At 46.8% G+C, this 27,260-nt stretch overlaps 1 protein-coding gene across 10 annotated transcripts in view; it reads right to left on the bottom strand.

Moving 5' to 3' along the window:
• LOC137421852 (uncharacterized) overlaps window positions 1–22,617 on the bottom strand; it is a 265,646-nt gene extending 243,029 nt beyond the window's left edge. For 3 of the 10 annotated variants that reach the window (XM_068108317.2, XM_068108315.2, XM_078773201.1), the window contains exon 1: window positions 22,362–22,595. The gene's annotated coding sequence lies outside the window, so the exon portion shown is untranslated. Of the gene's footprint in view, window positions 1–22,361 lie in introns of all 10 variants that reach the window. The other 7 variants (XM_068108316.2, XM_078773202.1, XM_068108313.2 and 4 more) reach the window with 6 other exon arrangements.
• Window positions 22,618–27,260: the final 4,643 nt, after the last annotated feature.

Below are 27,260 nucleotides of genomic sequence, written 5' to 3'. Positions count from 1 at the left end.
AATGTGGGAAGCTGCCTTGGTTCCAATCCTAACCTGTCAGTTACTCATAGTGGCTTCCCCCAATATATCATTCCTCCTTTCTTTTTTTCTGCATCCTCGTCATGCTCCTCACACACAGGCACCAACCTCACCAGATGGACACTGTCACACGTGCCGGCACGCACGGACCACGTGGCTTCAATATCATGGCACGTCAGCTTGCCATGCACTGAGGTGCACGAATAGCAAACCAGCCGTTTAACCTCCGCCATGCATAAACGAGTGTGGACACAGTAAACTCACATGCATTGTCAGCCCCACACTGCATGCACACATGCCAATGGCTGGCACCAACCCACGATCATTCCGCTGCGCTGGCTCCTCCGCATCAGATATCTGCACCTGTGGGACTGCACACACCTCATCTGTCCACCCCAGCACATCCTTCGACCTCCTCAGCTAGGGCCTGCTCCAACAGTCCTTTTAATCTCCTGGCCCTAAATCCTTACTGTGGTGTGGTGGTGCTCCCATCCTCTATTTTGTTTTCCCCTCTCTCGCTCTGGCACTATTTATTTTCTCGTCTGCTATTCCTAATCTTCCCTCTAGCATAGCCATTAATACATGGTCAGAATTCTACTAATGCGGCGACAATGCCCTACTGCCTCCTGATGCTGTTTCACTTTCAGTTTCATCCGGTTGCCTGGCTCGAATCCTGGTGAACCATATCAAAGCGATGATGTCAGCCGACTGATTTAGTCGGCCTGGGCCAGATTATATGTCTGTCCACCACAATACCTTGCCAAATGGCGAATACGTGTTCACTGTTCACGAGTCAACAAATGAACAGGAACCTTAATTACCTAATCACTTAAAGGAAGACTCCAAAACCCAATTTTTTTTTTTTAGTTAAATGCTTCTACATAATCTTTGATTAGTACATAACAACATCATCTAAAAATATAAAAAATAAACCCGCGAAGTCGTTTCCTTGTAATCCAACCTTAAATGCGCCAATAATAGACCATCGACGAAAACGCTTCTGCAAATCTTAAACCACGTGCCCATGCACACACAGTATGACGTCACACGAGGTGATGGGGAAGCCGGAAATACTTTACAATACAATACAATAGTGTGGAGTGTTTCTATTCTAGTTATATTGTCCTGCATATCGGATTCTAAATGGTTTATAGTTGTGTTTTGTACGGATGCAGCAAAGTCTGAGCCTTTTGTGCGAACACTGCATGAATTCCCGAAGGATGTTGCCAGTAATAACACTTGGAAGAGGTTTGTCCGACAAAATCGAGCATGATGGAAAGGTCCTACCAAGTCGACGAGGCTTTGCAGTGAACATTTTGAACCAGAGTGCTATGTCAACTTTTTGGCTTGGAGTATGGGACATGCTGCCAGACTAGATTTGAAGCCTTTGCAAATCCCATCCAAATATCCAGAGGGACTTGACGTCATGCTGGCTTTATTACATCATGTTCTACCACAATGTGACCCTAGTGACATCACTGCAACAGAGTCTACGTCACCTCGCGCAAGATTCAATAAAGTGCACCTTTAAGTGGCCAAAAGGGCCATAATATTTGGCTGGGCACTGTGTTAGTACGAGGAGTGCAGTCCTCGAAACAAAATATAATGTATAATAGGTTGCCAATTTATACCAATATTTGCATGTAAAGTGTAAACAACGTTTCATGATTGAAGATTTCATGAATATAAATAAATTGGCCAAAATTCTACGGAACGCTGACGTACAGTGACGAGTGCATTTGTACACTTCACTCAGTATCTGCAGCCTGCATGTCTGTGGCGACGCCATGATACAGGCACAAGGCGATCGGGTTTTTACCGTTTTATCGATCAAAGTCACTACTGCAATAACACTCGCTTGATATAAATATTCCTCGCATATTTAACCGAAACTATCAACAAGTAGGCTAGCCCAACACGTACCAGTAACTAAATCTGTGAGCTGTTCAGCATCATCTTCGTCGTTTTCCACTTCGACCTCCATATTGGCCTCTGGATCTTCGTCGGTGTATTCAGGCTCAAACTGATGTGGTTGAACACCAAATTCTCTCCGTTCTATATCAAATTCTTCCACAATACTTTCCTCAGCCTCCGATACATATTCATCGGCTGAAAAGTCCGACAGATCGGAGGAAATAGAGCGATTCGGAGTCAGAAACTTCTTCTTCTGTCATGTCTGCCATGTTTATGCACTGTGTGCACCGCGATCAGCTGAGATCTATACCTCGTGTGATGTCACAAGGATTCCAGAACTAGCTTCTTTTTTTTTTAATTGTGCCTTTTTAAAAACGCATTTTACGACTAATTTAGCGTCAAATTTTTTTTCCTTTTTAAAAATTAAACATTACCTAATTCTAAAGATTTAAATAATTAAAAAAACTTTTGGGTCTGGAGTCTTCCTTTAAGGCCTCTTTCATTCCACAGGAGATGGACAAGATGGAAAAAGACTGGATGAACTACTGCAATCTGCTTCATGTAGAACACAGCTTAACACCAAGTGGAGAGATGAGAAGGCAAGGAACAGTTTGTGGCCATAGGCAGATGCTGGGAAGAAGAGGAGAGTGGTCCTGGCTGGAGGCTTCAGCAGCAAAGGACTACTTCAGGTGGAAACCCCAAGGAAGCTCACGAGCATCTCCTAACCCTCCCCCCCCCCCCCCCCCCCAGCTTTTACGTCACCTTCATAGTTTCTACCCCCAACTGCTTTATGCTTGTCACATTATTTGGCTCGGCGGCCGTAGGGTCTAAAAAAATCTACGGCCACGAGCAATTATAGGGCGGCCGCAGTATTTCCACGGTCACACAATGTAGCAGTCACATATGTTATTTTTCGGGTAGCCACACGGGGTATTTAGAAATTGTGGAGACCGAAAACGTGGGGGTGCCGTACGGTCTTTGATTTGATGTCGCACGGTGACCTTAGGGCGTCCCTGCGGCGGCCATAGAATTTTCAAGGCAGACGCAAGGTAGCCTCAAGGTGCCCGCAAGGCGACCCCAGGGGGGCCCTAAGGCGAACGTGCGGCCAGACGGACGGTAACGAGTGGGTATATATACCAGTTCTTTTTCATATGTATAACAGCACTTACAGTTGTCATGGCTACGGCTTGTCGAATTGCTACGGCCGACCTAGAAATGAAAAAAGTTATAACTCCGCGCTATAATTCCACGGCGACCCCTACGGCCTGTAAAAGATAGCCATACGCCCTAGGGCCATCCTGAGGCCACCTCAGAAACTCTGCGGCCGCCGCACGTTTCTGTCAATTTAGGGGGGGTACGGCCGCCGTATCCTAGCCATGGAGCAAATGTGACTGAGGAGTTAGTGATGCACTTAGCTCCTCCAAACTCAGCTGCTATTGAACCAGGGCCCAGTTCACGGGTGGGGACATCCCCCCTCGACCACTCACCCAGATGGTGCTGGTCCTGCGAGTATGATCGAGACTGTGAGGGGGGTTTTCCCACCTAAACTTGTGTCGACGACCTGTCAGAGCGTTTTAAAGTACATAAAAGACAGTTTCCAAAAGTAATGACATTAAAAAGGGGTTTCAAGGGATGGCGGTATTAGCCACAAACATTGGGGGTGGGTAGACGACAGCTTTCCACACATAAAACAATGCACCTCTTATATCACAATTAAATTACCTCACACTTGTGCTAATACAAGCACTATAGGAGATAACTGCCCAATACTATGCAAAATAAGCCCATACAAGTCATTCGCACAACTTTATATATCTTTAGGATGACTTTTATATCCCCAAAACGTGAGTCTCATGGAAGCAAGAAAGCCAGAGGTAGACCAAGAATCACCTCGATGACAAAACTGAATATAAAGCAGTGGACTGGACTGGGCTACTCGGAATGTTCATGGCATGCTAGTTGCCAGACAAAGACAATGGGAATCCATCCATCCAGGACAGAAACGACAGCTGCATGATCTGGAAGAGCTAGGAGGGTGAGAAGATCTTAAGCAGTCATGCTCATAAGCAGAATTAGGAAAAACATCGAGACATATTATTCCAATTCCAACATGTTCTCCAAAATGGCATACTTAAATTAAACATCTGCCATTTTCATTTGCGATAATCACCAAATATTGCCTCGCAATTTCTGAGAAAATACAAACATTTTGTTTAAATATCCCTCTGCCATTCCGTGGCTAATCACAGAGCTGTTCATTTATTCTGCAAAATAAATAACGCCAGTTATAGACAGTACATGACAATTTTTGCAATCCTTCCTAAAAAAAATTTTTTTTTTTTCCCGGCGGAACTTCTCGTCTCCAACTAGCATTATCTCTCGTTTCTTCCTTCCTGTCGGCCTGTTCTTCTTAACTCCCACTGCCTTTCCCTCTCTCATCCCAAACTCCTCTTGCCTGCCTGCACCCCACCCACACCTTACCTCTTCCGGCTTGCTCCTCTTAACCAGAGCTTGCTTGCTCAAACACCATTGCTTTTGAGCACTCCAAACTCCTTTCTGTGTTCGTCCATACTCGGCTACTTCTTGCAATATGGTGTTTCCTTTGGTTAAGTAAAGTGCAAGCTTGAAAAGGCTTGATTTCTTTCATACCTCACCAAATATTTGCTTCCACCTGCAACTCCACCAATGCGACACGCATGAAATACCCCTCACATTACAAGTAATCTCCATGCTTGCCTCGTTCCTCGACTGCACAGTGTTCTCACTCACCTCACGACTATTACCTTAACTCACTTGCATACCTCCACCTTTGTCACTTTGACCAACTAAGCTACCCCAAACACAATCCCTCTAGATTGCTACCTCCACTCCCACTAATATTCTGGATAAATTGTTGCATATCATTATTAGTGTCTCTATAAACTCATCATTTTTATATTGTTCAAATTAGTGCATGGAGCAGCCATCCTGCTTCTGTTATCTCTGGTGAGAATGCATGCCACAGAGCAAAGAACTGTTTGGATTTGGGCTGCCAAGTGCTAACTCGAGGGGAAAGGGTTGAAAGATGTTTTTTGAGGGGTTTGAAAGGGGGCGGGGTGTTGACAATAAAACCATGCGGTCAGAGGGCATTTCAAAAGCAAAATGGATTTCCCTCTTTGAAACATTTCCACATGACACTTGAATTTGTTTTTGACGACTGTCAATGTTTCTTTTTTTAACTGCAATCAATTTGGTGACATCAATTGGCAGAATTTATTGCAGCCAAAGGCATTGGTCGCTGTTGCCATCATGCAACCGAAAGGCCTGCAAAACTGATGCATACGGAGTCCAAAAAAAACGAGCACACGTGAGTATAAAAATATATATATTTAGTCCAATTTGGTGTGTCTTCAATCTGTGATGCCAATTTTTACAACCTCTGCCTTATCCCCAAAGTGTAAATGTTGTAACTTGGTAAGAGAGGCTGGTTCATGGTACGGTAAGTCAAGATTCATTTATATTTTGGATCTAATATAAAATGAAATTCTAACATAAGGACTGTGATGCCAGGATGTTTAAAATTATGCAATTTAAACTCACCGTCCATTTTCGTAAGACAATACAAAATAGAGCATCTTCCTCTTCTGTTTTATGCGTGCAGCTGGTGAGAAAAGGTTTGTGCGTGGCTGGTCAAAGATTGTTTTATAACTGGTATGCACGTGGCTGGTGAGGGATGGTTGATCAGAGCTGCTTTGTGTTTCAGCACAGCTGGACGGAAGATGGTTTTAGAACTGTCACATGCGTGCGGCTGGTGGAGGGTGGTGGTTACTGCACCCGTGAAAAACAGCGAATACGCGAAGCACAGGGCCACAGATGTAGAAGCAGGTCACATGCTATGAACCATGAATACGCGGATGTACAGCTACGTGAATGTACAGCTAGACTACATGAACGTCGGAGATTCACAGTACAGTCGTACCCTGACACTTGCGAGGGAAACGTTCCTGGAAAATGCCGCGAATGTGGAATCCGTGAATGTCGGGCACTGATTCAATGGGAAAAATGGGGATACGTTCCCAACGGTTCACAATTCATGAAAAATGCCACGATTGTCGGAACTGCGAATGTCGGCACTGTTTCAATGGGAAATAGATGGATATGTTCCTGCCGGTTCGTGATTCAGAAGCGAAAAGTTTTTAAAATTTCACAAAAATTAATGCACAAGATTACAGTTTCATTCAAAATGCCAACAAAGGAAAAGAAAAACAGCAGCAGCAGGACTCTTTCCAATTTTGATTCAAGATACAGTACATACAGTACAAAGTTAACTTTTGGTGATGACAATAACCACCGTTTAGAGGCCTGCCATATAGAAAATCGGATATGAATCGGATATGAAAACCGGATATGAATCCGATAGAGATCTTGTGGGCAGAATTAACGCGTCAAATCGACAACTTGGACCAGCAGCCTACCTCTGTACGTGAATTGCAGCAGACTATGCTTGACAATGCAGCTTGACAATGTACAATGACAGCAGCTATGACAAAGCAGACTTGGTGATGACAATGAACAATGATTATTTAAAATAGAGTAAACTCAATGAACTTCTCTGAAGAGGATGCAGGTGAGGATGCTGATAAGTTGTCCACCAAATAGGATGCAGGAGAGGGCGGTGAAGGTGGTAAGGTAGAGGAGTTGGGGCCCAAGAAATGGGTGATCTCGAGCTGCTTCGCCGACTGCTGCAGGTTTCTGTGAAGCTCTGTTTGGCAGCAAACATCATCAAACCCCCTCTTGACCAGGACGTACCGCTGCATCGATAGGTCAGGATTTTGTAACCTGTCAGTGACTGACCTCTCATCCTGCAGCACCTCAGCCAGGAACTTGATGGTCAGGAAAGAACTCGCCACCTCTTCCTTGGAAGCCTAAATTCTGGCATCCTACTCCTCAGTAAGCTCCTCACCATGTGAGGTAATGAAATCCTCAAATTCCTCAGGCTCCATGTTGTCGAAAGCTTCCCAGAAATTTGACGCCTCTCTTCTGTTTGTCGGAAACCCCTCTGAAGTCTTCAACTACCTGTGGCCATAGATTGTGCCAGCAAGCGTTGATGGTGGAGACTGATTTCTTACAGTGAGTCTTACATCCTGCTGATGCAGTGGGATATGTTAAACTCCTTCCAACATTTCCGGACAGACATGTCAGAGTCAGACTCCATAGCATCAAATGTGATGGAAGGTGTGGCGGGTATAAATAGTTTTAAACATTGACATTGCCCCTTGGTCAAGTGGTTGGATCAGGGAAGTGGTGTTGGGTGGAAACAAGATGACCTCGACATTTTAATGGGCCACCTGCAGCCCCTCGGGATAGCCAGGAGCGTTGCCCACCAGCAGGAGGACCTTGAAGGAGAGGTTCCTTTCTGCCAGGTAACTCTCCACATGAGGGATGACAGTTGGGGAACCAAACCATGAAGATGGCAACATGCCTTTTTGTTGGCTCTCCAAAATATGGGCATAGTGTGCTTGTTTTTGCCCTTGAGAGGATGCGGGTTCAGGAAACGGTACAGCTTCATGGGGTTGACCATGCAGTACCCTTTGGCATTGGCGCAAAGAAGAGGAGACACCCAGTCCTTTGCAGTCTTGAACCCCAAAGCTGTCCCCTCACACTTCGAGATAACATTTTGTGTTGGCATCTTTTTCGGTCATCTAATCTCGATTCTCGAAGAGTTTAACTCGTAGATTGAGTCATAATGTCCAGATGTCTGACCGTCCAGTTATCCGTCCGACCATCCGTTGACTTTTGCTATTTTTGCGACTCCATCCTTATCACATGGCTGATTGTTCTGAAACTTGACAAATGAACACAATACAGTAGATCGCACAATCACTCAGACTTTGATTATTACCCTTGCCAGAAGAGAGGGTATTGCATTTGAGTCTGTCTGCACAGAATAAATGATTTTCTCTGCAACCGTTGGTCCAAATGACAGGAAATTTTCACCATAGCTGCATCTCCACCTGTAGAATTTTTTAAATGATAATTATGTCATAGGTCATGTGGTATGGGCGCCATCTTGAAAAAATAGAAAAACTTTGCACCTCTATATCTCCGAAATCGCTGCATAGAAAAAATTGAGACATTGCTCATTGCAAAGAACTCTCCATGTGGAATCAGATATGTTAATGATGATGTCATCGGTGCCTCCATTATGACATCATAATGCAAGTACAAAACTTCATATGATCAAGATGAAATTTATTGAGCATCATCTTGGTGGAGATTGGAGATAAATTGGTGGAGAAAAAAAAATATGATGATGTCATCAGTCACGTGGTTCGGCCGCCATATTTGTTTTAACACAAAAGCCTTAAAAACCACTGCGAACACATCCTGGTGAGGGTCTGCAATCTCCGATTGCTCTTTCTCGTTTCCATTTTGGATCATGGGGGCTCCAATGGGGTTGGGATGGGGCGGGTAAATGCCCGTGAAACTTTGGATCCCAACTGGTCCCTTATTTACCAACCAATTGCTCTGAAAACTCGATACAGCCCTCCTACACAATGGCCTGCAAAATTGCCCAGGCTTAGATTTTTTGACTTTGGACCATTGGGGCTCTCAAAGGATCAGGCGGGACTCCCAGGGGAGGTCTCCCAAAATCAGCAGATGTCTGAACCACAACCAAGAGATAACCGCTTGCCCACTCGGTGCTATTTATTCCAAAACAGGCCAGTGTTGTCGGCGTTGAAGACCTGCTCCAGTACATATACCTTCTTCTCGATGAGACGTTTGAGTTGAGCAGGGAACGTTGAGCTGCCTCATGGTCTACTGAGGCACAATCGTCTGTGAGCTTCACATTTTAAAAACCGTACTGTTTCTTGAAGCGGTGAAACCATCCCCTGCTAGCTCTGAAAGAACTGAGGATACTCGTCCCCGCATCACTCGTGTTTGCAGCACCACCAACGCCAGCCAGATGATCATACATTTGCTTTGCCCTGTGACGAATGAGAGGTCCGTTAAAAAAACCTGTTCCTCTGGCCATTTTCTTCTATGCACACATTTCATCATTCTCCATTACCTCAATGTGGATGTCCCTGACCTGGGTAACCACTTTGGTGCTGGGTACTGGGCTCGCCGTGACGCTTCCACAAATCAACTCCTCGTCCTTCTTTAGGTAGTTCACAATCGACTCGTTGACACTATGATGCCTGTCCACAGAGGCAGCACTCTCAACTCTTGATAGTCGATCAAGCAGCTCCACTTTCTTGCTCAGGGTCATGACTTTATTGCCTCTAGGGAGCAGAAACATCTCATGCACGATTCGTATACTGAGGACCCATGATCAAACGCTGTGCGAAAAGTTAACGAGAGCAAGGAATCACTGCAGATCAAGGCAGCGAGACAAATGATGTACGCAAAATTTCCTGAGTGTGAGGAATCACAGGTGAAGGTAGCAGCACAAACGATGTATGCAAAAAGGAGACCCAGGAGACACTGCACATACGCTACATGGGCCAAACGTATGCAGATACCCCTTCTAATTAGTGGATTTGGCTGTTTCAGCCACACTCATTGCTGACAGGTATATATAAAAATTAAGCATACAGCCATGCAATCTACATCGACAAACATTGGCAGTAGAATGGGCCGTACTGAAGAGCTCAGTGACTTTCAACGTGGCACCGTCATAGGATGCCACCTTTCCAACAAGTCATTCGTCAAATTTCTGCTCTGCTAGAGCTGCCCCAGTCAACTGTAAGTGCTGTTATTGTGAAGTGGAAAGGTCTAGGAGCAACAACAGCTCAGCCGCGAAGTGGTAGGCCACACAAGCTCAAAGAATGGGACTGCCGAGTGCTGAAGCGCATAAAAATAGTCTGCCCTCGGTTGCAACACTCACTACAGATATCCAAACTGCCTCTGGAAGCAACATCGGCACAACAACTGTGCGTCGGGAGCTTCATGAAATGGATTTCCATGACCGAGCAGCCGCACACAAGCCCAAGATCACCATGCGCAATGCCAAGCGTCGGCTGGAGTGGTGTAAAGCTCGCCGCCATTGGACTCTGGAGCAATGGAAACGCGTTCTCTGGAGTGATGAATCGTGCTTCATCATCTGGTAGTCTGACGGACGAATCTGGGTTTGGCGGATGCCAGAAGAATGCTACCTGCGCAAATGCATAGTGCCAACTGTACAGTTTGGTGGAGCAGGATTAAACTGGGGCTGTTTTTCATGGTTCGGGCTAGGCCCCTTAGTTCCAGTGAACATAAATCTTAACGCTACAGCAAACAATGACATTCGAGACGATTGTGTGCTTCCAACTGTGGCAACAGTTTGAGGAAGGCCCTTTCCTGTTTCAGCATGACAATGCCCCTGTGCACAAAGCGAAGTCCATATAGAAATGGTTTCTCGAGATCAGTGTGGAAGAACTTGACTGGCCTGCAGAGAGCCCTGACCTCAACCCCATCAAACATCTTTGCGATGAATTGGAATGACGACTGCGAGCTAGGCCTAATCGCCCAACATCAGTGCCCGACCTCACTCATGCTCTTGTGGATGAATGGAATCAAATCCCTGCAGCAATGTTCCAACATCTAGTTTAAAGCTTTCCAAGAAGAATGGAAACTGTTCTAGCAGCAAAGGGGGGGGGGGGGGGGGGACCAACTCCATATTAATGCCCATGATTTTGGAATGAGATGTTCGACGAGCACATAGAGGTGTGATGTTCGGGTGTCCACATACTTTTGACCATGTATTGCAAGTACTCATGCAGGGGTTGTGGGTATATGGAGGATGGGTGGGTAGTGTGCGCATTGTTTGTGGGAGATGTTGGTGCTGGGGAATGTTGTTTTGCACACGTAAAGCTGCTCTATGCGTGGTGCATGGAAGATGCTTTTAGAACAGTTATGCACACGGCTCGTTCCAAAGGGTTTGCGTGGGTGGTGAAAGATTATTTTAGAATTGCGATAACAACGTGGCGTTTTGCAAATCGTTTACGCAGCTGATAACAAAGGGTATGCATGGGTGGTGAAAGATTCTTTTAAAACTGTCATGTGCGCGGCTTGGGGGAGAGATGTTCTTTGGGGGAGTCATGCATTACCAGTGTTCCAATATAGCTGCAGAATAATAAACTGGCCCCAAACAGAAATCAAGTTAGACATCAAAACAAGGAAACTCCTTACCATCCACAAAATGTTTTACAAAAAGACAGTGCATCCCGAGAATATACCCGACGAAATTCGAGGGAGGGTGCAGCCTGATTTAACTCAACGAGGTGCACAGAACGATGAGTGTAGGGTTAGTCGAGTATGTGAAATGCTAAAAAGACTATCGGATGCAGTTTATAAACAAACATGAACGCAATAAACCTGGAAAGGTATCACTAACTCACCTTGCAAAGAATTTCCAAAAACAGGTGCGCATAGAACATGCCACACAGGAAAATGAAACAGCAACAATGACAGCCCCAACAAGTGCAAAAACCCCAAATATAATATAGAAAAAGAAACGTCAAGAAATATACACAAACACCTCGGAGAATGACAAAAGTGCAGGAAAATACAAAAAATAATTGGACAGAGTAGGGATAGACAAAGAAGGCTCATTTGAATGGCTAAGATGTCGTCAGCTCAATTGGGACAGCGAACGAATCACAATAAACGCCCAAGATCAAGGACACGACACCAATGGAGATAAAAAGATGGTGGGACTGAGCCAGATGGACAAGTGCAGATTCTGCAAGATAAAACAGACAGTACTAGTGACCTGTTCTTGGGATGCAAAAAACTATCAGAACAACTTTACACACAACGGCACAACAAAGTAAGCAAAGTGATTCATTGGCATATCTGAAAAAATTTAAACATCCCAGTACCAGAAAACTCATGGAAACACGAACTAAGGGCAATCATTGAAAATGAGGACGTCATGCTCACGTACAACCTGATGATTCCATCGAGCATTAACATAGAAAACAAAGCATTGCGTCCGGACATTGTACTCAGGAACAAAAATGAAAAGACAGCATTGATGATAGAGATAACATTACCTAGCGATTTTGGCCGAAGCACAGAAATCAAGAAAATGACCAAATACCAGGACTTCAAAAATGAAGTCAAGAGATCTTAGAAGTTGAAGAGCATCGAAATTGTACCAGTGATCATTGGAGCAACAGGAATGGGGAAGAAGAACCTCACTGAGATTATAAAACCATCCCCGGGAATATTACCACAAATGAAATGCAACTGGAAGCAATCCGGGGTCCCATGACGATCCTGATAAGATCCCTTGGAACAAAACTCTGAAAAAGCTGTCCATGAACCGCGATCCCTTACCGAAGAGGAGGTGGATACTTTGGATCCTGGGAGTACTCCGTTCCACCTCTTGAAACCCGAAAATCGAGGTAACAACCAAAGACACGAAAAGACACACACAAACACAAACAAACACGCAAAGACACACACACACGCAAAGACACACACACACGCAAAGACACACACACACGCAAAGACACACACACACGCAAAGACACACACACACGCACGCACATAGAGGTGTGATGTTGCGTATGCACGCACACACACACACACACACACACACACACACACACACACACACACACACACACACACACACACACACACACACACACACACACACACACACACACACACACACACACACACACACACACACACACACACACACACACACACACACACACACACACACACACACACACACACCCCCCCCCCCCCCCCCCCTCTCAAATTCGAATGAATTGGGAATGAACAGTATTCAGATTACAGTTTTTTTTATTTTAGAATATAAAACTTTTCTTTTTTTTTCAGGAAAAGCAGCATGGCTTGTGGAAGAGCCACAACACTGAATACATCGTTTTAAGAGAAAAAAAAATTCAACCCCTGCAAGCATCTTACAGTACTGTTCTCTTGGTTTTCTTCCCTGATCAATGGTCATATTCTCCCAAACATGTCCATGCTTACGTGGGTGTCACATATATTCATTGATATCACTATATTTATATCTCCCTGCAAGTCGACTTTCATGAACGTTTCACTCCACTGTTATTACAAGTTAAATTATTTACCACAGACTAATTAATGGCCCTCTAAATATTTGCAGGTTCTGTCACTCAAGCTTTTTGGTCTCAATATCTGCCACGACCTTTCCTGCATAAACCACCACGTATCCAAGCTGGCCTCCAAAGCCAGTCGCCGACTGGGCATCCTCCATCGTGCGAAGTCCTTTCTGGGCACTTCTGAGCTTCTCACCACATACAAAGCTTTCATCCGCAGCTCAATGGAATACTGCTCTCCCCTCTGGGCTGGTCCTCCTGCCTCACACCGAGCTCGGCTTCAGGCTGTAGAAACCAAAGCTTTCAGAATCATTGGTATCTCCCGTGATTAAGCCGATTCCGAGGGCCTTTCACTCTCTCGCCGCAAGCAGGTTGGTGGTCTTTCTGTTTTCTACAGACTCCTCTCCAGCCTTGCTCATCTTGCTCTGTCTGTGCTCTGTCCCCCAAATATTCCTGCAGGATGCACAAGATCTGCCAGAAACCCTCTTCTTGTGAAACTGCCAAAATCAAGACTCTCTGCTCACCTTCATTCTTTCATTCCTCTTTTCTCTTTTCTCTTGCCTCTGGAACAATCTCCCACTCTTTTCAATCCCTCTCCTCCCTCCAGGTCTTCAAAACAGCTGTTCACAACCATCTCATATCTATAAGGTCATCTTATGTATTTATGTATCTTATGTTTCTTATGTATCTTATGTATCTTAATATGTATCTTATGTATGTATCTTATGTATCTTATGTATGTATCTTATGTATCTTATGTTATTTATTTATGTATCTTATGTATCTTATATAACCTTATAAGGTTATCCCCCATCAAAAACCTTGATCTTTTCTACCCCCATTAAAACACCCCAAAATCCACCTTTTTCAATCTCCAACTTCTTTCCTGAAATTCCGAGTAGTGTCCATTTGTTTTATACAGTGTACCCACCCATTCATTTCTTAGGACGTTATAAAGGTCACAAATAACAGGCACGAATAACTAATGTGACGTGTTGAATCGGGTGATGTAATAGACACTAGGTAAATCGGTGGTAAAACATACTTTTCTTTTTCTTTTTCTTTTTTACATCAACACATTTGCGATGTTGAAGTGTTGTTGTTACTTGTATACAAACGCCCTTGGAACGTGGATGTCCCTGACCGGACATCGAGTTGTTAGATCTTAGAAAATCTTAGAAAACACAAAGACACAGCCACAAGACACAGCCACAAGACACAGCCACAAGACACAGCCACAAGACACAGCCACAAGACACAGCCACAAGACACAGCCACAAGACACAGCCACAAGACACAGCCACAAGACACAGCCACAAGACACAGCCACAAGACACAAGACACAGCCACAAGACACAAGACACAGCCACAAGACACAGCCACAAGACACAGCCACACCTCTCAAATTCGAATTAATTGGGAATGAACAGTATTCAGATTACAGAATTTTGTTCCTTTCAGATTTTGGCCATTGTAATTGACGATGTCAATTTACCTCTTCTTCTGGATGAGTTGCTGGATCATTGTTAGTTATTAACTAACACTACTTTCAAAAACGTTTCACTCCACTGTTATTACAAGTAAAATTATTTACCACAGACTAATTAAAAGCCCTCTAAGTAGTTGAGTGCTCCTGCCCTCTGAATCTTTTGGTCATCTTCTAGGTTTGATGGTGTTGTTAGGGTTTGATGGTGTTGATGGTGTTGTCAGACGTTTCGATCAACGTCTTTTCAAAAGTGAACGGTGAGCTTTTCAAAAGCAGCGCTGGAAGTGACCGCTACACACAGGAGACAGAAAAATGCCCAGACAGACACCACGCTTCGCAGAAAAACAGTAAAACTTAACACAACACGGAGGATTATACAATCTATCTATAATTCCAGTAATCTCTGTCTGTCTGTCTGTACGTCTGTACGTTTGTCTGTGACCGCTGTTTCTCGACAACCACGGGTCCGATATACTTTTAACTTGCCAGGTATATTGCTGGGGACCCGAGGATGTGCCTTTTCAAGGTTTCATATTAATCGGACAATTACTTACCGAGCTATGTCCAAAAAACGATTCAACCAATCAGAGAGCAGCGAACGATCGCGTGTGCCGAACGTGGCGGGCACACTCTGCCTCGGATGGCACATTTGAGAGCGTATTCATTTATTTCACGTTTGCAAACTATGTTGGCGTTAAACTATGTTTTACAACTAATAAAAACGAATTTGCGATTCATTCGCTTTCCTGCGCGTTTGTGTACGCGATGGCGATTTCTTTACCAAACTCCGGAAGCCGTTCGCTTTGGACCGAACCATTTCATGTAAATAGAGGGGGGGGATTGTCACCACTCGCAAGCCGTTCGCTTTGGACCAAACCATTTCATGTAAATAGAGGGGGGGGATATAATTTTAGATATATATATAGTACGGGCATGCCCTAGTATACATACAAAGTTATGAATTACGTCCGATGAATTATTTCCAATAAGGGAATGGGAAATGGGTATAGGAAATGGGAAACTAAACATGAACGGGTCAAAACGTTAGGCAGGATTTCCTCCTTCCTTCCATGTAAGTGATGCATTATCAGGATGAAGATTACCGTGGGCGGCACATCAGCACAGAACGCTGCCTTGCACTGATTTGAAAAGTTATAGGGACCTCATGGCAATTGTGAACGTAACACTTCTGTTTGCCAGCTTGAAGCCGTTTTACCTCATGTCCCGTGCAGCGTATTATTTAATTATATATCGGGCTTTTTTAATTTTTTTTATTTTTTCAAATTATTTTCTGATTTCACACAACATTGCGACATAATTATTTAGGCCATGAGTTCCGATCGGAAAAAAAAAGAACAAAATTTAGAATATCAGGTTTTAATAAGCCTATACGATAATCTTGCCACGAGCCAATCACAGCACACCTAGCCTCACACAGCCAATCAGTGTAATAGGGAAAGGACAGCCATCCTTGTCATATTTATACATACATATATATACAGTCGTCCCTCGCTATATCGCGGTTCACTTTTCGCGGCTTCGATACATCACGGGTTTTTCTCGCTAGTATATGTAAAATTATATCGCGGATTTTTCGCTATATCGCGGGATTTTGCGGTATAAATGTATTTTTATATACTATTATTTTAAATATTTTTGTGGTAAAATAAAGCATTTTCTAGCCTAAAAAATTAAAAAACGTAAAAAAATAAGAAAAATACAGTAATTAAAACATATTACAAGAAATAAAATACTGTACATAGTGTACAGTAGAAGAGTAGACAAAGAGACAAAGAGTCGTGCGTATGGAAAACGCAGATGCGGCAGCTTCCACTTGCGCTAGTTACCCACGTAATGGGTAACTGTAATGCTCTTTCTGGCTGTGCAGTACATTCATCATCGTCATCACCTTCATCGTCATCAGTACTGCACAGCTAATTCATCATCATCTTCATCACGCAAGTTGTAGTATTGAAGAGCCGGGGCTCTTGCTTGATACGGACGAAATGACGGGCAAGACACAAACTCGTCTGAGAAGATATTTATTCTCAAAACCAACTCGGGAACACTGAAAAGCCCATTTATCGGGCTGCATTATAAAGCACAACCAGAAACCGAAACCGAAAGCCACGCCTCTCAAGCGTGGCGTGCTTCGGCGGTCACGTGATCAACAGGTGTAGCTGATTATACCCGCACGCGCGGCACGCTTTGGCGGTCACGTGACCAGCCACTCTGGCGCCGGGGATCCCCGCCGGTGACGTCACCGGCTGGAGCAAGGAGATTCTGATGCTGGTCTTGCTTGGGGGATCCATGGGTTGCTACAGTATCTTCAATGGTGAGTACCCATTAGAATTTTATATGTTGTTAAAATTACGTATGTTTAAGAGTGTAAAAAGTGTTTAAGAGTATAGGAAGTGTTTATAAGAGTATGGGAAAGGTTAATAAGAGTGTGGGAAAGGTTAATAAGAGTGTGGGGAGGGTCATAAAGCTTTAAAATATATATAAATAATAAAATAAAAATATGGTCGCTACTTCGCGGATTTTCGTCTATCGCGGGGGGTTCTGGAACATAACCCCCGCGATAAACGAGGGATCACTGTATATACGTTAGGAATTTATATATATATATACACGTTATATATATATATATATATATATATATATATATATATATATATATATATATATATATATATATATATATATACGTATATATATATATATATATACATACATACATACATTTAAGCCCAAAATTATTCATACCCTTACCAAATTTGGAGTATTTTGAATCGTGTTGAGGAATGAGTTTCTTGTGGCTTACGTTACATAAGAATGTGACAAAGAGCTGAAAGAATCACTGCAAGAGATATTTCAAGAAATACATTGTTTCGGCGGTATTTTATTGACAGATTTACCAAAAATGTCATGTCCAGAATTATTCATACCCTTGCTTAGATCAGTTCAAAGTCACATTCAGTAATCAACGGAAAAGCCTCTGTTTGTGATCACAGCCTCCAAACGGTTCTTATACTTGCTCAAGGTTTTTGGCCCACTCCTCCTTCGCGAAGGTCTCCAGGTCTTTGAGGTTAGAAGGCTACCTTGCCATCACTCGGGTCTTGAACACCCTCCACAGATTCTCGATTGTGTTGAGGTCCGGACTTTGGCTTGGCCACTCTAGAACGTCTACATCATTATCCCGGAACCATTTCTTGACTGACTTGGCGGTATGTTTTGGATCGTTATCCTGCTGATACGTCCAATGCTGCCCAAGGTGAAGTTTCTCTGCGGACTGTTTGATGTTTTCCTCAAGGATCTTGATGTACTGCTGCTTTTTCATGATGCCATCCACTTTGACGAGATTGCCGGGCCCACTGGCTGAGAAACATCCAAAAAAAAAAAAAAAAAAAAAACCCATCATGCTCCCACCTCCATACTTGACGGCCTGGACTGTGTTCTTCGGGTTGTATGCTTCACCTTTTTTTCGCCAAACGAAAGCAACATCTCTGTGCCCGAAAAGCTCCATTTTCGTCTCATCCGACCACAGAACTGATGACCAAAAGCTTGGATCTTTGTCCAGGTGCGCTCTTGCAAATGCCAGACGAGTTTCTCTATGCCTCTGTTTCAGGAGTTGTCTTTCTTGGTCGGCGGCGTCCATGGAGTCCCCCCTTGTGCAACGTCCGCTGGAGTGTCTGCCTTGATATCTTGGTCCCAGACTCGCCAAGGTTGTTCAGGAGAGCGTTGATGGTGATCCGTGGATTGTTGTTGGCCTCACGCCATACTTTTCTTGCAGGACGAGATGACACCTTTGGCTTCCGACCACATCCTTCAATGTTTTTTACAGTGTGGAACTCCTTGTACTTCCTAATTATGCTTTGTATGGTGGCAACTGGCACTCGGAATTGCTTCGAAATAGCTTTGTAGCCTTTCCCCTCCTTGTGAGCATTCACAATGCACAACCGAAGCTCCTCACTGAGTTCTTTCTTCTTCGCCATGCTGACTATGAACTGAGAATGATTGCATCAGCTCCCGTTAATTAATAGTCTAAAAGCAGAGTGTTGTTCTATAACATTCCTCACTGTACATTCAATAGACCACATTTGTATTGTATTCAGATTTTATGCACACATCTTGGAATAATTGCATAACATTATAAAGAATCTGAGGAATGTCAAAAGCATGTGCATTATCACAAACATTGGCCTCAATTCTGAGACTTGGTATGGGGTATGAATAATTTTGGACAGGCATAAAAACAAAAACTAAATTAACATTAATTGTTATGCCAATAATGTTGAGCCAAAATATAATGTGGATTTGTTCATGCCAACTAAATGTCCTTGCTTGAAGTGAAAGTTCCACCACTTTAGCTTGTATGAGATAAATGCAAAAAACTCAGGTTTTTTTCACAGGGTATGAATAATTGTGGACACACACCACACACATACACACCACACGCCGATTGACATTGTGTTCTATGGCAATCAATGAAGCCTCCATCTCCTAAACTGTAACTCAAGATCTTATTGTGGTGTATAAGGCTGCTTCGATAATCGTCAAACTGCCGCATTTTTTAAACGATCTTTAAGACCATTATTTTATTAATATTAAAGTACGTATTATATATTAGCACATTGCATGGGGCATCAGGTTCCATGAACTCTTTAGTTATGTATGCAACATGGTTTAAGTTTTGGCCTTTCCACCCTCAATCGTGTTATGTTCGTTTCGGCGATTGAAATAAACGGTCAAAAGCAAATCACAAACTGATCATGGACACATATATCACCTCATTTACATGGCAATCCGATCAGAAAAAGTAAAATGTAAAAGATGGTGGAGGTGATGCAGCAATGTGTTCATTTGAAGAAATCGCCAAACAAAATAGAAACAGCTGGTTGTTGTTTGCCAGACGAAGCATATAGGATGGGGATCAGGATTGTTCAAGTGTCACAGCCCAACGATTAGAAATAAGCCAATGATGCTCAATAAGCTACTGCACTTTGGGTAAATATATGAATTGAGAAAAAGTGAAAAGGTTTCACGAGAAGTCAGGAGCAGGAAGTGTGCATCATAGTACAAGCTGTAACTTTTCCAAAAAAACACATCATCCATGTACAAACATACATGTTGTATTTGTGGTGACATTTTATACTTCGTGTCAAAGGAGATATTGAACTTCTACAACTTTAACCTTTAAATGAGAAAATGGATTGTATTTTGGTACTTCTAACACCACGTTAACCTCTCGATTCCCACTGGGTGGTGTAGACATAGCACACACACTCTTACCTACCAGCTGCCGAACCTGGGGTTCATTCCCACCCTGACTTCAATCTCTCACACTGGTGCTTCACACGCAGAGCGTTACATCATATGGTGAACCGTCCATCAGATAGTCGTTAAGTTGGTTGTCGCATCTCGAAGCATTCAGTAGATGTTAAAGATTGGTGTCTTTCCTTAAGAATGAATGAATATGAATGATCGTTTTAAGGCCATTTTCCCCGCTAGAGCAGGGGTTAGCCTTGCGGGCCCCATGACAATCATGGTTCCCTGTTTGAGGCAATGTTTTTATGGCCGGATGCCCTTCCTGGCGCCAACCCTTAGTCGCCTCTTACGATGCGCAGGGATACGGTGTACCTATTCTAAATCGGGGTACACACCGGGATCATTCATCCCAGCAAGCTGGTACTCAATTTGTCGACCTCGGAAGGATGACAGGATGACAGGCGATGAGTCAACCCCCCTGGCGTTAATTCAGCGATCGACCGGGATTCAAACTCAGGATCCTCGGATCCCAAGCCGGCACCCTAACCGCTAAGCCAACACCAGGCTTACTGGGAGTGGGAGAGTTATCGCCGATACTGGAACGAATTAAAAATTCCTGGGCAAACGATCTTCAGTCGAACAGCAGTGATGGCCAGCCAGTTCGTGATAGAATTGGGTCGAAAAACTTTCCCTGGCTGAGCACAGGTGGGGACAGCTGAACGCTGAGCTTTCGATTGACTGAAAACCACTGCAGAAAATAAAAATAATTGAATCCCCTGGTAGTAGGAGTGGGAAAATATGGCCAAAAAGAGAAATCTAAATGCATCATTGCCACAACTTCGGATATCGTTGTCAAGGCAGGTCCCCATGACCATCTACACATATGAATAAATCAGTCCGTCAGTCTGTCCTATCAGCAAAAGGTTTTAGCTGGGCACCTTCGCACAAATAAATTAAAATGGCACTCGGTGGAGCGCATCCCTTTGCCAGGTTGGACATTTTGCATTTTGTATCACACTGTTAGGCCTCAGATCTGGATCTGGACGTGAACCAAAATCGAATTGCCTTGTTGTTGCCGAACCAATTCAACTCGTCCACTGGCAGGTTATGTTAAAACTCGTCCACAACATTTTGCAATATCCTACTAAATATTGTTTTGGAACTATCTCTCAATTGTGAAGAATCACTTAAAATATTTTTTTCATCCTCAGATTCGGACTCAGATCTTCACCGAAATCGAATCAATTCTTCGTCGTCACAGCCTCAACCTCTTCACTATGTTTTGTCCAAATACGTCCACAACTTTTTGAGACTGTGCTGTATGACGGTTTAAGCCATATCACTCAATTGTGAAGAATCACTTAAAATATTTTTTTCATCCTCAGATTCGGACTCAGATCTTCACCAAAATCGAATCAATTCTTCCTCGTCACATCCTCAACCTGTCCACCAAGTTTGGGCTAAAATCCATCCACAACTTTTTGAGATATCATGCTATATATCATTTTTGCCCCCATCACTCAATGGTGAATAATCACTTCAAAAAATTCTCATCCAAATGCAGATCTTCACCAAAATCTAATCAATTCTTCCTTGTCACACACACGCAAACTGTCCAACAAGTTTCGTGCAAATCCATCCATAACTTTTTGAGATATCCTGCTATGTATCGTTTTTGGCCCTATCACTCAATGGTGAAGAATCACTTTAAAAAATTAAATAATTGTCATATCCGAATCCATATTCAGATCTTCACCAAAATCTAATCAATTCTTCCTTGTCACACACACCCAACCTGTCCACCAAGTTTTGTCCAAATCCGTCCACGACTTTTTGAGATATCCTACTATGTATCGTTTTTGGCCCTATCTCCCAATGCAATGGTGAAGAATCACTTTTAAAATTCTAGTAGCCGGATCCGAATTTTCACCAAAATGTAATCATTTCGTCCTTGTGACATTCGCTACATCTCTGCCACATTTGGTCAGAATCCGTCCACAACCTTTTGACATATCTTGTTCACAAACGGACAGACAGACAGACAGGGGCGAAAACATAATCTCCGCCCGTCCACCTGAGTTGGCGGAGGTAACAAAGAACGAAAAGCCAAATGGACAAATTGTTTCAAAAAATAACATTGGAACCTTCACTTGCAGTACGAGGAATCTACTTTGTAATTTGATCCCTTCAACAGTTCAGGTGGAGTTGAAGAATCTAGAAACATTTCAGGTAGGCAAACGTCCACCTGCAGCTAGCACAACGGACTAACGATGTCACAAAAGATGGACCATGATGACAACAGGTATCAGAAAATCTACTTTTGGCCAGCAAGTCCAAGTGGAAACATCACGTACCGCGACCCGCGCCGTTTGCAGGCGCAGCATATCATTATAAACACGACTTGGGCAAAATAAAACATTGCGAATCATTACCATTGGTCAAAGCTCAGATGCAAATAAACTAAGTATGTCAACTCTCGTTTGCATCTCGTTGGTGGGAAAACGCTTTGTATTTCATTTTCCAAGAAACAAAACGATATGAAACAAATCATTCGATCGAAGTAGAGAGAAAATTACAATTCGAGACAGAAGAGGAAATCAAGGCCTTACCGCGGCCTGGCGGAAGAAGAAACTTCAGAGCCTGACACGACCCGAAGCGTGATCTTCCAGTTTCCACTGCCACCCAAGGCTGCCCTCGTCTAATGGCGACGCAGCGAAACACCACATACACCGATATGCGTAACCCAGGGTCAGCTCGGCGGTGCTAGGCCTCAGGGACGAACTCCTCTGGACCGAGCGGCCATTTGGCGCACATCACGTGACCTGAGCCACACCACGTGGAGTGAGTACCAACCATAGCGCATTCCCTTCGTTACAAATTACCTCATTCTATCCTTGAACGCATTCGTTGGTAATGACATAAACAAGGATTATAGGTGGCTTGCCGAATTCCAAGAAGACTTGGTTTGAATAAAATTATAGGTGATCATAGACGACTCTACTGCTTACGATATCACCATGACAGCCAGACACCGAACTTACATTTTTATTTAATTATAACGAACAAATCAAATTTCTCCTCCTTTAAACACCTCTTGTATTTAAATGATATCTAATGAGTAATGGCTTAAGGAAAATTAATTTTTAACTTTAAATGTATTCCTTTTTTTTTTACGGCCTCGCCCATCGGGTAAAGCCGTCTCGAACAATGTATGTATGTATGCACGTATGCACGTACGTACACACGTACGCATGTACGCATGTATGTGTGTGCAGGAGCTATGCTCCAACGTAAATCGGAAGAATGGACGCGACAAAAAGCTGGAATTCGTCCGAGTTTCTTTATTGTGTCAAATCAACTCGGGTACTCTGAAAAGCCCGTTTATCGGGCAGCAATATATATACACATTATCCCGGAGCGTTTGCCCGGGAAAGGCGAGAGGGGGCGGCCCGGGCGTCCTGGACGAGCCCTGGCAAGTCGAGAGCGGGCATGCCCGGGCGTCCCGGACGAGCCCGGCATGGTGATCGCTCCGCGTCCTCGGTAGGTGCAAGGCGATTGTGTATACCCAGCGGTAGCCGCTACACACGTCCCCCTAGAATCGACTTGCACCGTCAGGGTCAATTTAAGGGGGGTCCTGATGACCCGGCCGAAGCGACCCCTAGCGGGTCGTGGGGGGGGGGGGGGGGTCCGGTGTGGTGGTGGGCGGTCGAGTGGGTGGCACCGTGGACGGGGGGCGGCCTCGCTGCGGCAGAAGGGCCAACCGTGGCGGTTGGTAGATGTCCACGTGCGCCGGCTTGAGGCGGTCCACCGCAATCCGGTCCGACCTGCCGCCGATGTCAATGACGAACGACTTGTCGTCCCGTCGCAGGACCCGGACGGGCCCGTCGTACGGCGGCCGGAGTGGCCCCCGATGTGCGTCATGATGCACAAAAACGTACTCCGCTGTGCGAAGCGCTGGGGGGACGTAGGACTGGGGGTCACCGTGGTGGGACGTTGGCACGGGGGCAAACCGTCGGGCGGTCTCCTGGAGGTCCGAGCGCTGGTGAGCTGCGGACCAGGGACTGGTAGCTTCGGGCACGAATTCGCCCGGGACGCGTAGCGCCTGGCCGTAGACAAGCTCGGCGGTGGATGCCCGGAGGTCCTCCTTGGGGGCCGTGCGGAGGCCCAAAAGGACTCACGGCAGCCGGTCGGCCCAACCGCCGTCCTGAAGGCCGGCCATGAGCGCGGCCTTCATGGAGCGGTGGAATCGCTCGCACAACCCGTTGGCTTGGTGGTGGTAGGCCGTAGTACGGTGGAGCTTGACCCCCAGGTTGCGGGCGACCGCGCCCCACAGCTCGGAGGTGAACTGCGCTCCACGGTCCGACGAGATGTCCGCCGGTGCGCCGAAGCGGACGACCCAGGTGGCGATGAAAGCCTGCGCCACGTCGGTGGTGGTGGAGACGAGGGGAACGGCCTCCGGCCACCTGGTGGTCCTGTCCACCATGGTGAGCAGGTGTGTGAAACCCAGTGATGGGGGGAGGGGGCCCACCAGGTCCACGTTGACGTGGTCGAAACGTCGTTCGGGCACGGTGAAAGGTGCCAGCGGGGCCTGGGTGTGTCGGTGGACCTTGGCCTGTTGGCAGGCTGTGCAGGTGCTGGTCCAATCGCGGATGTCCCGTCGAAGGCCGTGCCAGACGAATCGCGCCGACACCAGCTTCTGGGAAGCTTTCCGGCTCGGGTGGGAAAGGCCGTGGAGGGAGGCGAAGATGCGGCGTTGCCAGGTAACGGGCACGATGGGGCGAGGCTGGCCTTCGGAGACGTCGCAGAGCAGGACAGTGTCCGCGAAGGGGATGTCGGCCAGGCGGAGGCCCGTGTCCGCCGCCCTGAGGGCTTGCACCGTGGTGTCGGTGGTTTGGTCCGCCACCATAAGCGCGAAGTCCACGCCGAGGTGGACCGCGTTCACGCTAGCCCGAGAAAGACAGTCGGCCACGGCGTTGTCTTTGCCGGCGACGTGCCGGATGTCCGTGGTAAACTCCGACACGGCGGAGAGGTGGCGCTGTTGGCGGGCCGACCACGGCTCCGTGACCTTGGCCATTGCGTAAACCAACGGCTTGTGGTCGACGAACGCCGTGAAGGGTCGGCCCTCCAGGAGGTGGCGGAAATGGCGAACGGCCAGGTGTAGACTGAGGAGCTCACGGTCAAACGTGCTATATTTGAGCTCGTTCGGCCGGAGTTGCCGGCTGAAAAACGCGAGTGGCTGCCAAACCCCGTTCACCCATTGCTCATGTACGGCGCCCACCGCGTAGTCGGAGGCATCCGTGGTGAGGGCGATGGGAGCGTTGAGCACCAGGTCAGTGAGCAGTGTTGCGTCGGCGAGGGCCCGCTTTGAGCTTTTAAAGGCCGCGTCCATTGCTGCGGACCAGACGACGTCGTGCTTGGCCGGCTTGCCCCGGAGGGCTTCGTAGAGGGGCCGCATGAGTTGAGCAGCGCGGGGCACGAAGCGGTGATAGAAATTCACCATTCCCAGGAATTCCTGCAGGGCCTTTATGGAGCGGGGACGCGGAAACGTGGTGATGGCCTCGACCTTGGTTGGCAGCGGCACGGCCCCGTTCTTGGTGATGTGGTGGCCCAGAAAATGAACGGCCGTCGTGCCGAAGTGGCATTTGGCCGGGTTGACGATGAGGCCGTGCTCGCTGAGGCGCCCGAACAGTGTTCGTAGGTGGAGGAGGTGCTCGGCCCGGGACGTGCTGGCGACGAGGATGTCGTCCAGGTAAACGAAGAGGAACGGCAGGTCGTGCAGCACGCCGTCCATCAAGCGCTGGAACGCCTGAGCCGCGTTCTTGAGGCCAAACGGCATTCGCAGGAATTCGAATAAGCCAAACGGCGTGATGACGGCCGTTTTTGGGACGTCGGCCGCCCTGACAGGTACCTGGTGGTATCCCCGTATTAAATCGATCTTTGAAAAAATGACCCGTCCTGCCAAACGGGCGTAGAAGTCTTGGATGTGCGGGATCGGATACCTGTCGGGGGTGGTAGCGTCGTTAAGGCGGCGGTAGTCGCCACATGGGCGCCAGCCGCCCCCTGGTTTTGGGACGATGTGTAGTGGCGAAGCCCACGCGCTATCGGAGCGCCGCACGATGCCGAGGTGTTCCAAAGCGTCGAACTCGGCTCTGGCCATGGCGCGCTTGGCTGGGTCGAGGCGGCGGGCTCTGGCGTAGACCGGCGGGCCCGTGGTTGGTATGTGGTGCTCGATCCCATGTCGTACTGCGACGGCCGAAAACGTCGGCCGCGTGAGGCCGGGAACTCCGTGAGCAGGCGAGCAAACTCGGTCGCCGCCGGGAGGGCGCATGCCAGCTCGGTCGGAGCAGAGCTGCTCAATGTGCATACCAGGGAGCTGAAGGTCTCGGCGTTGATGAGGCGACGCCGTTGGACGTCCACCAGCAGTCCGTGTGCGCAGAGGAAGTCGGCGCCTAGCAGAGCCATGGGCACGCGTGCGGTTACAAAAGTCCAATTAAAGCGTTGGTCGCCGAAGCAGAGGGTGACGTTGCGCGGGCCGAAGGTGCGGATGGCCGATCCGTTGGCCGCAACCAAGGAGGGGCCGCAAACCGCGGACTGCCTGTCCTGATCGGAGGCAGGTATGACGCTCAGTTGGGCGCCGGTGTCACACAGGAAGCGCTGTCCGGACGCTTTGTCCCTGATGAAAAGTAAGTTGCCCATGTGGCCGGCGCTCATGGCTGGTAATGAACGCCAGCCCGGCCGTTTCCCGGCTTGCCGAAGGTGCACGGGGTTGGCATGTCCGGGCCTTCTGTCCGAACCTGGCATGATAATAACACCACGCCTGGTCAGGTGGAGGCCCCGGTCGTCGTGCTGGAGGTGCTCGGCGCGGCGTAGCGGCCGCCAATTGCGTCGGCAGTTCGGTCGTCGACCGTGCCGGGTGCTCGGGCGCCATGGGCGTTGCTTCGGACGGCGGTGGGCTCCAGGTCGCTGCTCCAATGCGTTGGCCTGCCGCGGAGATATTGTCGGCTTCCCTGGCGAGGGCGCAGGGATCCGTGATCGTCGTGCTTGCCAGGGCGAGGCGTACCTGGCTGGGCAGCTGACGGAGGAAAAGCTCCCGGAACAGGAATGCCGGAGAGTGCTCGCCGAGCAGCGAAAGCATGTAGTCCATTCGCTCGGACGGGCGCGTGTCGCCGAGCTCGGGCAGGTCGAGCAGGTGCCGTGCACGTTCCGTCGATGAGAGGGCGAAAGCGTCGAGGAGGAGCTTTTTAATCGCGTCGTATTTGTCAGCGGCTGGCGGGCTCTCGAGGAGGCTCAGGGCGCGGGCCGCGGTGGTGGAGCCGAGCGCTGCTACCACATGGTGGAAGCGGGTGTCGTCGGCCGTGATGCCTCGCAGGGCGAACAGGGAGTCCGCCTGGGTGAACCAAACCGCCGCGTGAGCCTCCCAGAAGGTAGGCAGTTTGAGGGTAACTGCCGTGTCCATGTCGGGTCACCAATGTAGGAGCTATGCTCCAACGTAAATCGGAAGAATGGAC

This window comes from Myxine glutinosa, chromosome 2, assembly GCF_964187855.1.
Source record: "Myxine glutinosa chromosome 2, kmMyxGlut1.1, whole genome shotgun sequence".
Lineage (NCBI taxonomy): Eukaryota > Metazoa > Chordata > Myxini > Myxiniformes > Myxinidae > Myxine > Myxine glutinosa.
Note: the sequence above shows the minus strand (reverse complement) of the source record. Positions and strands in the feature narration are given on the sequence as shown.